The sequence below is a fragment of the Microtus oregoni genome, unplaced genomic scaffold, assembly GCF_018167655.1.
Source record: "Microtus oregoni isolate MIOR12 unplaced genomic scaffold, Mior012 000002F_ref0000024, whole genome shotgun sequence".
Lineage (NCBI taxonomy): Eukaryota > Metazoa > Chordata > Mammalia > Rodentia > Cricetidae > Microtus > Microtus oregoni.
This window is the reverse complement of record NW_024543061.1, coordinates 61,342,847-61,356,933: the sequence shown is the minus strand read 5'-3', so window position 1 is coordinate 61,356,933 and position 14,087 is coordinate 61,342,847. Positions and strand designations below refer to the sequence as shown.

The 14,087-nt window shown below is 47.2% G+C and overlaps 1 protein-coding gene across 1 annotated transcript in view; it reads left to right on the top strand.

Annotated features, from left to right (window-relative positions):
• Window positions 1–14,087, top strand: part of B4galnt3 (beta-1,4-N-acetyl-galactosaminyltransferase 3) — a 107,074-nt gene that overhangs the window by 18,598 nt on the left and 74,389 nt on the right. The gene's annotated exons all lie outside the window — the stretch shown is intronic.

Below are 14,087 nucleotides of genomic sequence, written 5' to 3'. Positions count from 1 at the left end.
TGACAGATTCCTTTGCTTTAGGCTCCAGTCCCGAGAACAGAGCCCATTCAGTGTTAAGCTCCTCCTTGGAAAGCCTTTTTACAGATCATTATTTATTCATGTATGTGTGTGTGAGAGAGAGTATGTGTGTATGCACGTGCCACGGCACACATGTAGAGATCAGAGGACAACATTTGAGAGTTGGTTCCCTCCACCACGTGGGTCCTGGGCCATCAGTCTTGGTGGCAGATGCTTTGCCGCAGAGCCCTGCCACTGGCTCCTGGCCTGGGCCTTTAATGGCAGCTGTGTGCTTTTATCATGTGTAACTGCAGTGGATCCTGGGGTCTGTCTCAAGCAGTAATAGGATGGGACTGATATTCAGAACTGGCTTAAAAAACAGTGTACAGCTGTTATCCCGGCTACCAGGGGAGGTGAGGCAGAAGAATCGCAAGCTCAAGGCTTGTGTGGGGCACAAAGTGAATTCAAGGCCAGCCTGAATAACTTAAGGAGACCCTGTACCAAATAAAGCCTAAAAAGAAAAAGAGAAAAGAAAAAAGAGGCTGTGGGTATAGTTCAGTGATAAAGCACTCGCTTGGCATCATGTTTGAGGCCCTAGTCTCACTCCCCAGTACTGTCCCCTCACCCCAGAAAAGAAAAAGTATGTGTGCGGCGGGAGCAGATATCAATCTTTCCTCTTTCCAGCACACAGAAGAACTGGGCATCATGGGCTAGATTTCCAGTCTTGTTCTGATATGAACTGGGTGTCCATCTTTCAGTGAGTCAGTCCTGCTCTTTGCTGTCTGGGGCTCAGTCTTTGTCAACACAGAGCTCTGACTAGGATTCCTGGTCTTATCTAACTCTGACATTGTCCTCAGAGAAATGGTGTTTGTCTCAGCTTTCCGTACCTTGAGTTGAATGTGGCCAGAGAGAGATTAGCGAAAAAGAGACTAAGGAAGATGCCTGGGCTCAGGTCCCGCCTCCTTACAGCCGCTAGCTCTGTAAACTTGCCACACTCAAGTGAGATGGAAGACTGGGCTGGGCCCACTCCTGTCCTGAGACAGCTCCCCCCCTCACCCCTCCCCACCCCTGCTGCGGAAGGAAGGAAGCCTCCCATAGGTGGCTCTGAGGAAGGCTAAAGGTTGGGTATTGATGTGGGGCGCGTTAGATGAAGAGGCTCAGTGACCTGGGGACATTTCTGTAAGTCCTGGTCACTACTGTCATTAATCTCACAGCCCTCCCCCCTAAACTTGTGAGCTGTAAACTGGACTGGGCCCTCCCCTAGGGCCTCGCCCTCTGTTCCTCCTGCCTGCTGGTCAGCCATCACATAAACACTGCTGTGTGCTTAGCTCGGGAGTGGGAAGACTTCTGTTCAGGGACTGGCTGAGGAATTGCCCACTAATTTTGGCAGTTCCTGCCACAAGCTTGACCAGACCATCAGAAGTGGGGGGAATTAGAAGTAGGAGTTAGTGAGTCATGGGTGCAGCCACGGGGAAGAAGCCCTTGGCAGAGGTGCCCATCCAGAAAGCCAATTTCCCTTGCATCTCATGGGGAGTAGTAGTTCTGAATTCTCCCCTCCAGGCTGGCTCAGTTTAGGTGGCTGGTCTGATGAGCATCCCTGCAGTGATCTATTTAATGGTAATGATGATGCCGATGGCACAAGGTGAAACCCTGGCACATCTCAAATTTTCAGCAAACCCTCTTTCCTCTTGGTTACAGTACCTGGGGCTCAGAATCGGGCTGAGTGTGACGCCCTCTGCAGATGTGGAGCAAGAGAAACCACAGAGCTGTCAAACTCCAGGTGGCCTGCTTGGTGACCACGGTGGAAGGGTGGGAGGTTGCTTTGTGTGCCTTTCCCTAACCCCTAGTTGCCTGGGGCAGGGCAGACAAGCTCCCAGTCATTACCTCACCACAAGGCCCTGTTTGCCAGAGCTGAGAGGAGGAACTGCCTGGGTGGAGAGCTCCAGGCTAATTTTAGAGTTGGAGACTCCCAGGCAGCTGGCCGGACAACTGGGGTCTGTCTTCTAACTGGGAGCCATGCACGTGGTGGGGAGGGGCACATTCCTGCCTCAGCCTCTGTTGCAGAAAAAGCTGGAGGTAGGCTTCTGTGCACCAGAGGGAGGGTGCAGACACCGCCACTTTCTCTAATCTCCTTTGTACTTGTGTTAGGATTTTTCCACCCTTCTTAGGCTGTGTCCAGGTGGCTTTGGAGACTAGAAACTGCTAAGATAGCGCCCAAGGCAAGGGGCTTTGAGACTCCAAAAGCAGGTAGGAGAGGACGTGAGAGTACATATCCAGGCTCCCACTCGTTACTGATCCGAGCATCTAATTTTGTATTTTTTGATCTTTTTCCTATTGACATATATAGTAAACGGGAAAAAAAGATTAAGTCACACATAGGGATAAAGAAATGAAGGTCTCTCTTGGACACAGCAGCTCCTTGCTTCTGCTCCCCCAGGTGCCAGGATTGACTACACGGTACTTTTGCTACCCACCTGAAGCCCACCAGTGTTCTGGGCACTCTGCTGGGGAAACCCCAGTGTTATTTTCCGGTATTGTCTCATCAACGCCCATCCCAGGGGACACTGGAAGGGAAGTCAGGAAGATGGTGCCATTCCATTTTTTTTTAATTTTGTTTTTGTTTGTTTGTTTTTTGAGACAGTGTTTCTCTTTGTAGCCCTGGCTCTCCTAGAACTCTCTCTGTAGATCAGGCTGGCCTTGAACTCACAGAGATAGTAATAATATAGTTATAAAGTTCAGTATTGTTTTGTTATATGTAATTTTACTATGTTAAAGTTAAAACCCTCTTTTTTTATTTAAACAGAAAAGGGGAGGTGATGTGGATTTCCCTCTGTGTGCTGTGATTACTGTTAATGAATAAAAAACTGCTTTGAGCCTATAGCAGAGCAGGGCAGGGCGGAGCAGAGCTAGGCAGGGAGGACTGGGCTGAATGCTGGGAGGAAGAAGGGAGGCAGAGACAAAGAAGCCATGGAGCCGTGGGTGGAGACAGACGTGCTGAAACTTTGCTGGTAGGCCACGACCTTGTGGAGATACACAAATTAATAGAAATGGGTTAAATTTGTAAGATATAAAGATGTAAAAGTTAGCCAATAAGAAGCTAGAGCGAATGGACCAAGCAGTGATTTAAATAATATAGTCTCTGTGTGATTATTTCAGTTCTAGGCAGCCGGGACAAACAAACAACTTTCTCGCAACAACAAAAGCTAGTTCCAGGACAGGCTTCAAGGCTACAGAGAAGCCCTGTCTCAAAAAACAAACAAACAAAAAAAACCCCCAAAACAAAACAAAACAAACAAACAAAAGATGCTGGGAGTGTAGCTCAGTGGTGAGTGCCAGCCTAGCATAGGTGAGACCCTCTCTAGCACTGCTAACAGAATAAAACAGGATGAATATCCTCCAGAAAGCAGACTGTTTGGGAAGGGATGGTTTCTGGGAAGAGGACTGGGAATTTGAAGAGATACCAGAAAGTTCCAAAGGAATGTTCTCTGGTTTATAGCGGAGGGGTAGGCCCCCAGGTGTCCATCATCCATCCTGTCATCTCACTCTAGCCTTCCGATAGATTTCTTTGCAAAGTAATTGAAAATTTGAGGACGTTCACAGGTTGGAGAAAATGATCTGGTTAGGCAAGGAGGAGAAGCTTAGGTTGGAAAAAGAAACATAAGTAAATTAGCAGGCAGGATGCTAAGGGCTAGGCAGAGCCGTAACAAGAAGAGTCCACCTATGCGTGCTTGACACATAATCTCAATGGCCCTGTGGGGACAGAAACCTTTCCATTCCCAGTTTACAGAGGTCAAAACTGAAGTTCACAAAGGTCCCTCACCTTGTCCTAGGTGTCATGGTGAATTGCCCGTGCAGTCTGCTGTGACTGTCCCAGTGGTGGAGGGAAATGAGGTGACAGAGAGGGCTGGTTGGAAGGGGGCTGGGCGGAAGGAAGGAGAGTCCCCCACCTCTCTAAGCCTGTTTCTCAGCTTACAAAATAGAGCTGTATTTAATCTGTCAATGATTATTCCTGACTTCAGAAATGATACAGGGAGGGAGAGAGCAGAGCGGACTATTTAAAGAGCTGGGTTCTGTCTCCATGAAACATCAAAGGCAAAGAGGAAATGTCCTGTCTCGGGTAACGGCAAATCGAGGCAGCTGTGCCGGTTTGTCTGCCTTACAAGACAGGTCAGGAGAAGAAAGTGATAGATCAAAAGGAGAATAAGTGAAGATAAAAATAAAAGCTTTTTTAAAAATCTTAGTTGCTCTAACAGTGTTAGAAATAATAATGCATGTGACTACACATGCGTATTTGTACTTGTACATGCTTTTACACGAATAAGATGAATGATAGCGGTGACACGCAGGATAAGGGGGACCGGAGATATTAGTGTAAAGGTATAGTTATAAACGTCAGTATTGTTTAAAAGTGGATGTGCATTCATTGTAAATACATTTGTGCAAATAGCAGGATGCCACTAAGCGTAAGGGAAGAAGTTTTAGCTGAATATGGTGGCACAGGCCTGTGATGCCAGCACCCAGGGCCGGTGCTGGAAGTTTGAAGCCAGCCTGGTCCACAGAACGAGAGAGACCCTGTCACGATCAGAAAAAGGGTAGAGATGTGGCTGTCGGTAAATGTCCTCTGCCACAAGCATGAGGACACAGGTTCTGTTCCTCGGTATGCATGTAAAAGTGGGGCTCAGGGACACGTCTGCACAATGCACAACCCAGCGCCATGGAGATGGAGATAGGAGGACCCCCGGAGCTCTTTAGCTAGACAGCATTGTTGAGTTATTCAGTGAGAGACCCTCAAAAAGTCAGGAAGACATAGGAGTCACCCTCCGTGCCAGCTGAAACTGCAGAAGGGGGCTGGGAGTAGTGGCACATGATTCTAGTTGTAGTTTGAGATGGCTCATGGGTTTGTGGCTAATCTTGGTTACCTGGTGAGTTTCGGGCCAATAAAACCCTGTCCAAAAAAAAAAAAAAAAGAAAGAAAGAAAGAAAATGAAACTATATAGTTATATAGAATGACAAAAAGTAAAGCACTCTCATGTTGACAAAAGCAGAAACAGCTGCATTAATTTTAGATAGAGCAGATTGCAAGGTAAAGAAACTTATCAAGGGTAAAGAGGGACATTACATAATGACAAAGGGCTAAGTATTCTAAGAAGAAATGACAATCCTTAGGGTCTATGTGCTTGCAGGTGGTGTCAAAATACACAAATCAGAAACTGATACGGCTGCAACGAGAAAGAGTGAGCCCATTGTTGTAGCTGGAAACTTAACCTGCCCTTCAGAAATGTATCTGTCTAGCAGGCAGAAAATCAATGAAGACATAGTTGACCTCAGCGGCGCCATCAATCAACTGGCTATGATTGACACCTGTAGACTGGATCGTCCAGAATCAACACAGCACACATTCCTCTCCGGCTGACAAGGAGCATTCAGCAAGACAAATCACATTCTGGGCTATAAAGCACACCTTACCAATTTATGAGGCTACAATCATATATAATATCTGTCCTCAGGCTGTGTAGAACTAAACTAGAAACCAGCAGCAGGAAGATAACTGGAAGATTTTAAAATATGCTGATATTAAACTTCCAAACTGCACATGGATCCAAGAAGAAATGTCAAGAAAATTTTAAAATACTTTTAACCTAATAAAAATGAAAATATAACTTAGCAAAATTTCTGGGACATAACAAAAGGAATACCCAGAGAGAAATTCATGGCACTGAATGTGTAGATAAGAAAAGAAAGATCTGACATTAGTACTCTATGCTTCCACCATGGGAGGCTAGACAGCGCAGTGCAAACTGAGTTCCAGGTAAGTCGGAGGAATACTGAAGACTGGGGTAAAGTCAGTGAAACTGAATGCAGGAAATTAAGAGAAAATCAACAAATCCAGAAGCTGGACTTTTGAAAATGTCAATAAAGTAGGCAAACTTCTAACTCAGACTCCCTAAGAAAAAAGAGAGATGGCAAATTGCTGATGTTCAGAGTAAAAGGGTTGTGCAGTATAGCCTAATGGCATTAAGAGGGCACTGAGAGGGCTGGGGACATGACTCAGTGGAGAAGCGCTTGCTGTGCTAGCAGACCTGAATAGGGACCCCAGCTCCCACATAAAATCTGGGTGTGACAGCGTGCACCTATAAATCCCAGTGCTGGGGGAGGAGTAACAGATCACTAGCCCAAGGTAGGGAGCCAGCTACTATACCTGGAATAGCAAGCTCCAGGTTCAGTGAGAAACCCTGTCTCAAAACAGAAGGTGGCAGCTGAGAGATGGCTCAACCATTAAGAGCAATTGCTGCTTTTCCATAGGACCCAAGTTCAGCCCTCAGTACCCACATCAGGGGACTCACAATTGCTCCCAGGCATCTGATGCCTCTGGCCTCCAAGGATGCTATATTCATGTGCATATACCCAGATATAAACATGCACAGATATTCATAATTACAAATGTTCTGTTTTAACACAGAGTCTTTTGTATAACTCTGGCTGCCCTGGAACGCACTATGTAGTCTAGGCTGACCTCAGAGATCCGCCTGCTTCTGCCTCCTTAGTTCTTGGATTAAAGGCACGTGCCACCGTGCCCAGCAACAAAATAAATCTTTTTTTTTGGTTTTCCAAGACAGAGTTTCTCTGTAGCTTTAGAGCTTGTCCTGCAATTAGCTCTTGTAGACCAGGTTGACCTTGAACTCACAGAAATCCATCTGCTTCTGTCTCCCAAGTGCTGGGATTAAAGGCATGTGCCACCACTGCCTGGCAACAAAATAAATCTTTAAAAAAAAATGTGAACAGTTCTGTGCCCATAAATATCTGAAAGACAGAATCTGCTAATATTTGAGAAGAACTAGATCATCCGAATAGGCTGTTCTAGATATGTAATAGACCATCTGTTAGAGACATTGAATCAGTAACCTAGAACCAAAAGCACCAACCCCAGGTTGGTGATAGATACTACCAGACATTTAAGGCAGATATGGCTAATTCTCTACATTTGCTTCCAGAAAGCAAAAGCAGAGGGGACACCTGCTGTCTCTTCCTGTAGGGCCAGCATCACACCAGTCTTTAAACCAAGACATAACACAAGTGAGGAGAAAATCTCAATTCCTACAACTTGATGACGGCTGTACAAACCCTGCAGCTACCGTCACACCTAGCAGTGCGCAGCAGAAGGTTTCCCACACACACTGCGAACTCTGAAACAATGAAACCTTCTTCCCTAGCTTTTTGTCCTAGAAGTCCTGGCTAATGGGATAAGACAAGACAAAGGTAATAAAAGTATAATGATTGCAAGGAAATAATAAATGTTCATGTGCCCAAATTCCATGATAGCTGATGCAGAAGTCTGAAGGTTTTCCAGAAACCTCTAAGGTTGGCAAGGTCACAGAGCACAAAGTAATATGACTGTCAATCATGCCCGTGTCTGTCCCCCCCCCACCCGAGACAGGTTTGCTGGCCTTGTTCTGTAGATCAGGTTGGCCTGCATCTCCCACGTGCTGGAATTAAAGGTGCGTACTGTTACTCAACACTGAACAAAGAAAATTCGAGATTGAAAACACATTTAGGTTTATATTATTGCTTGTCTGAAATGAGATACTTAAGTATAAATACAAAGAACCTCTATGAGGAAGGAACCTAACTACGAAGACCTCTATGAGGAAATGCTAACGCTATGATAAAAAGAAGTCAGCTGATTTTCTGTTTGTGCATGGTCAGTGTCACTCCTCTCCTTGGGTCTCCTACCAGCCAGAAAAAACTTGCCTCCTTTATCTTCACAATGACCACGTTGACTTGGAATCTCTCTCTTTCTCTGTGTGTTACTAAGGACAGACTCTACAACCTGGTTCATGCTAGATAAGTGCTATATCCCTAGGATATATGCTCACCCCTGTCTTATTTTTATTTTTAGACAGAGCCTCACTAAATTGCCCAGGCAGACCTTGAACTGGTGGACAGACCACGTGTGTAGCTGGGGTTGTAGTCCTATGCCACGAGACCCAGCAGAATCTCTACCTTCTTACTTGAGTTACTGTAAATAGCTTAAATGTTCTATCCTCTCCTTCTGTCCTCAGGGCCATTTCCTTTATTTTTATGTTTTTATTTTATGTGTATGGGTGTTCTGCCTGCATGTATGTCTGTTCATGCCTGGTGCCTGTGGAGGCCAGAAGAGGGCATCATTCCCTGAACTGCAGACAGTTGTGAACCACCATCTGGGTGCTGAGAATCAAACCCAGGTCCTCTGGAAGGGAAAGCCATGCTCTTACCCTCTGAGCCATCTCTCAAGCTGCTGCTGTTGCTGAGGAGGCAGAGTTAGACTCTGGCTTTAGAGGCTCTGGTGTAGCTCCTGCTGTTGAAGGTGCTGCTGCCGTAACTAACACAGCTGTTGACCATTGCTAACACCTAAGCAGACTGACTGGAGGTAAACCCCTAACACAGTTGTTGCCCGTCGCTAACACCTAAGCAGACTGACTGGAGGTAAACCCCTAACACAGCTGTTGACCATCGCTAACATCTAAGCAGACGGACTGGAGGTAAACCCCTAACACAGCTGTTGCCCGTCGCTAACATCTAAGCAGACTGGCTGGAGGTAAACCCTAACACAGCTGTTGCCCGTTGCTAACACCTAAGCAGACTGACTGGAGGTAAACCCTAACACAGCTGTGGACCGTCGCTAACACCTAAGCAGACTGACTGGAGGTAAACCCCTAACACAGTTGTTGCCCGTCGCTAACACCTAAGCAGACTGACTGGAGGTAAACCCCTAACACAGCTGTTGACCGTCGCTAACATCTAAGCAGACGGACTGGAGGTAAACCCCTAACACAGCTGTTGACCGTCGCTAACATCTAAGCAGACTGGCTGGAGGTAAACCCTAACACAGCTGTTGCCCGTTGCTAACACCTAAGCAGACTGACTGGAGGTAAACCCTAACACAGCTGTGGACCGTCGCTAACACCTAAGCAGACTGACTGGAGGTAAACCCCTAACACAGCTGTTGCCCGTCGCTAACATCTAAGCAGACTGGCTGGAGGTAAACCCTAACACAGCTGTGGACCGTAGCTAACACCTAAGCAGACTGTCCGGAGGTAAACCCCTAACACAGCTGTTGCCCGTCGCTAACACCTAAGCAGACTGACTGGAGGTAAACCCTAACACAGCTGTGGACCGTCGCTAACACCTAAGCAGACTGACTGGAGGTAAACCCCTAACAAATGGACCATTGTTCCACACTAGCACACGGGACCATGGTTTAAGCCATCATGGCCAACACGCCCAATCTAATTGCTGTGCCTTGAGAGAATTTTTTGAGATAAGGGTTTCTCCATGTTAGAGGCTCTGGGTAGTACGAGAAGCAGGGACACTGGAAAAGGAGTATGCAGGACCCACAGAGCTGCCATTTTGAGAAGCAAGGGATAAGGACGCCAGAGTGGAATACAGGGCATCTGAGGGTGGCAGCTGTGGGAGGGTCGGTGGATGCGCTGACTGAGCCTACCGATGGAGTTGTCCTGTCTCTGGGCGACATTTCCTGCTGGAAGCAGTGACAGGTGAGCATCCGGAGCCTTCTGCGTGGTGGTGGTAGTCTGAAAAGCCCTGGACTTTTCTTTGGCTTAGAAACTAGGAAATCAGGGGATACAAAGGTCACCTAATACTTTGGTTGGCTTCCAGTTCTGCCAGAAGTGTCACTCCGGGGATAGCTAGCCTTGGCAGGTCACCTCTTATGACTCTTTGTCCATCAGGCTTTATTTTTCCTTATAGGTTAAGTAAATTAAGGCTGAGAAAGGTTGACATGTCCCAGGAACCACATTCACGCTAACTGCGTTCTCCCTGACTTCAGAGTCCTAATTGCTTCCGTGTATTTAGTACTCTCCTAACGTGGTTTGTTTTGGTTCTCACCCGAGGAAGGCTTTTGCATGGCTCTTTCAAGGTTTCTCATCTCCTTCTGAAACTCTAGTAACCTTCTCCTAGTCCTCAGTCACTTGACTTATTGTTCAATTCTTTTGTGACAAGGTTTCATGTAGCCCAGGCTGGCTTCCAATTTGCTGTGTAGCCAAGGATGCTTTTGAACTTCTGATCCTCCTGCCTCTACTTCCAGAGTGCTGGGATTAGAAGCATGTGGCAAGTGTGTTTGGTTTTCGCAGTGCTGGGATCCAACCTGGGGCCATCATGCTAAGCCAGAATCCTATCAACTGAGCTATATCTTTACCCTGGCTTTTTGTTTCTTTATGCTGTTGTTGGTTTTGAGACAGGCCTTCACACTGTAGTCTAGACTGGCCTGAAACTCTTCATGTATCCAGGCTCTTCTCTTATGTATTTGCAGTAATTTGTTTGCCTCAGCCTGTGAAGTGCTGGGATTACAGGTCTGAGCCACCACTCCTGGCTCATCCTGATTTTTTGAAGTAAAATTTATTGTAGTTGACCAATGCCCTGTTTTCTAAACGTACCTGCTGAGGTAAAAAAAAAAATTAAATTCTTACTGAAGGCCTCTACAAGTAGTAGGTGAACTATATGGTACCTGTGAGCTTGCTTCTATTTTCAGCACTGGGATTCCAAGCCCGTGCTCAGAGCCATTGGGCTCAGCTGTGCAGGTTGGCTTCTACCCAGATGTTCCTCTTCCCAGGGCGTGAGTGAGATCCACAGTTCGGTGTAAGTTGCGGGTGTCAAGGAGAGGCCCTCCTGGGGTAGGTAGCCTTAGCTGTTCTGGAGCAGCTCAGGGCTGCCTTGCTCTTGTATGGCGTTTTTCTCATACTCACAGAAGGCATCTCTGTGAAGTCATGGGGATCTGCCCCTCGCTGCCTCACTTCAGTGAGGAGTAGTGAATTCCCCAGGTGACTGAGCCTGACAACCTGAGTCTGATCCCACATGCTGGAAGGGGACAGCCAACTGCTGCGAGTTGTCCTCTAACCTCCTCTAACCTGCACATCTGGTGCACACCCCCGCCCCATGATAATAAATAAAAATGTGCAAGTCTAAATGAGTGATAGGGAACCGGCACTGTTTGGCCTCAGCCCTCTTTTCTACATGGTTGTGGGCACTGGTCTCCCACTTGCCCTACCTCTCAAGAACAAGTAGAGATTGGTAGTTTTGTGTAAAGTTTTCCAAATGTTCAATGTTGTCTCAGATTATCTAAAGCACCGTGAGTTCTAAGGGAGATTGTAGTTCCTAAATTAAGGTTATGCTCTCTAGCAGGTATATCAGCTTTAAAGAGAAGCAACTTAAAAATTATTCTCAGGCCAAGCATGGTCTCAGCACTAGGAGACAGAGGCAGGTGGATCTCTGTGAGTTCAAGACCAACTGAGTCTACAAAGCGAGTTCAAGGACAGCCAGAACTCAAACAACAAAACAAAACCAGAGGTGGCGAGCAGGAGATGAAGACCCCCTGTACTGACCTCTAACCTCCATGTGTGCACCCAGACTTACCTACATCCATAGGCACATGCCCCCCGACACATGCACTCACTCACCTTAACCTCTTGTCAAAGATGCTCAAGAGCTCCGTGAGCAGGCTTACTTGCAAGAATTTTGGAAGAAGGCAAACTAAGGGTTTGACAACTTCCGTGGTGCGTGTGCCACATATGGTGGTTCCTCCCGTGTCTTTTAGGTGAACCAAAGCGCTAGTGTTTGTAGTGTGAGAGGGAATGCATTCATTGTCCAGGACGAAAGGCAGCGGTAGGCGTGCATGCGGTAGCTGTAGACATTCAGCGTGTGCACCCACGTGATCACCTCACTCAAGCTCTCCAGCTGATAGACGGTCAGTGGTTGCCACCCATCCCTAGATCCCCAGGCCTTCATACCAACCCAAAACAATGCCTGGTCCTTAGTGGGGCTTCAGGATGGTGCTGCGTTGTCAAGGTAACAGCTGATATCAGGGGGCAGTCAGTGTCCATGCTATGGTGCTGGGTAGGGACTTTGAACTTAGTCTTAGATAAAAATGAATATCAAGCCTGACTCCTTACTGGGTCGAGTGTTCCTTAATAAGTAACTTAGGCTAGGAAGCTTAATTTTCTTCATTTCTTAAAATACAGGGATCAATACTGCTAATATTTGAAGGGCAGTTGTAAGGAGGATACACGGATATGATTATTTCCACGCCTTCATCAAGGGAGCATCATCCGTTTATACATGGGGATTGAACCCAGGTCCTGGCATGCCTAGAAAGTGTCCTGCCACTGAGCAGCTCCCTCCTTGCCTTGTCTTCTATGCAAAGACTTAGCGAAGTTTGGATCAGAGAACTATGGGCTGAGGATTGCCTAGTGACATGACCTACTGGGTCCCAAAAGTTGTTGGTGCCCATTTAGCTGCTAGTGAATCACCAAGGGAGCCTGGGAAATTCTAATTTGGCAGCTCTGGGCAGGGCCCAGGAATCATAGTCACCATCACATTTTGATGATTTTGATTGACAGGTGAATTGGGAGCCAGACTGTTCTGTGAGGGGCAGAGTTGCCCTCTTCTGTCACCACCGCCTTTTCACTTAGAGCAGTGGTTCTCAACCTTCCTAACGAGGTGAGCCTTGAGTACAATTCCTCATGTTGTGGAGACTCCCCCACCATAAAATTATTTCATTGCTATATAATGTTAATTATAATATTAAATGTCTAATATGCAGGCTATCTGATATGGGACTTGTGACCCACAGGTTGAGAACCACTCACTAAGCCTGTGCTGCAGGCAACATGGTCCTTCTGGCAGGAACTCAGTGCCTAGGAGGGACTGTTGGACTAATGAATGCTTCTGAGGCAGCTGGCTAGATCCCACCCTTTACATACTGCCCCATGCCCTCGGTGGGATCTAAATCCCCCTAAGGCTGAGAGCAAAGGATTGACAAGACCATACCTGGGTCTCTTATTGGGCTTTGCAGTAAACAGAATAGATGTGGGTTTGGCTTCCTGATCAGAAGGGAGAGATCTGTTGTAGGCAATTAGCTTGTCCGTCCCTTTTCCTCGGACACAGAGCCAGGAGTTGGCTGACCTGTGTGTGCCACTGGTTGACAGGTTTTCTGTGTACTGTGCTCCTCCTGTCCTCTAGGTATCAGGTGGTCTGACTTGCTGTCTGCTGAGCCCCCTTCTGCCTGGCAGCCATATCCAGCGCTTCCTTATTACACACCTAGGGGCCTCCCCTGGGAGTAAACTATCTGGTTACAGACAGAGATAATATTCCTAGTATTGCATCCCAAATGATAAGGACAAGATGAGAGGGAGATAGTACTGGAAGACATGGGAAGACACGGGTTGGCACACACCTGTACCCCAGGGCTTGGAAGACTGATGCCAGAAGGATCTCTGAGTTTAAGGCCAGCCTGATCTACAGAGTGAGTTTCGGGCTAGTGAGATCCTGTTTCAAAGGCAGGTGAACATAGGAAAAGAAAGGAAACAGCTAAGGCAAAAAGTGTGAAGACTGAGTAAGAGAGGGGCCCAGAGGGTCTGCAAGGCAAGTGAAGTCAGACTTGGATGGCAGGCCTGGGAGATGTGGCTCAGTAGTAGATTGCTTGCCTTGCATGTACAAGGTCCCAGGTAGCATCGTCAGCATAAGCGTGGGGTGACAATGAGGAAATGACCCTTGCCGTTGTTTACTGTGGCTATGACATCCTTGTGACGTGCCACCCTTGGTCATCCTGTTTGGCTAAGCAAGTTCCTGGGTAGGAAACCCTGTGAAGATGGGATGTAGTGTTTCAACAGAGGCAATAAGGTAGAAAGGTTTGGGCTTGTCTTCCCAGCCAAGGTTTCCCAGCATTGAGATCCCAGGGATTGTGGGGCGCGTGTGCACACATGACTCACCTGACCACAGGGGTTTCCGGGTTTACAGCCCTGAATACCTGTCCCTTCTCTTACACACCTATCACCACTCAGCAACCACGCCCTACAGTCTCTCTGCCCTCTGTGTTCTCCACCACTCATCCCCTCTTCCCTCTGACCAGCCTCTTCCCTCCTTGCTGCTGTGTTTCCTAGGAGCCAGAGTCCTCTGCGATCAGCTGATAAAGCCTCCCTGGGCTCTTGCACGAAGCTCTTTTCCTGTCCGTGTCTCAGATTTCTGACCTATAAAACGAACCTCAGGCTTTCTGCTTGCCGTGTTGAGATGTGAATGAGGTCTTTGGGGAAGTGTTTCTT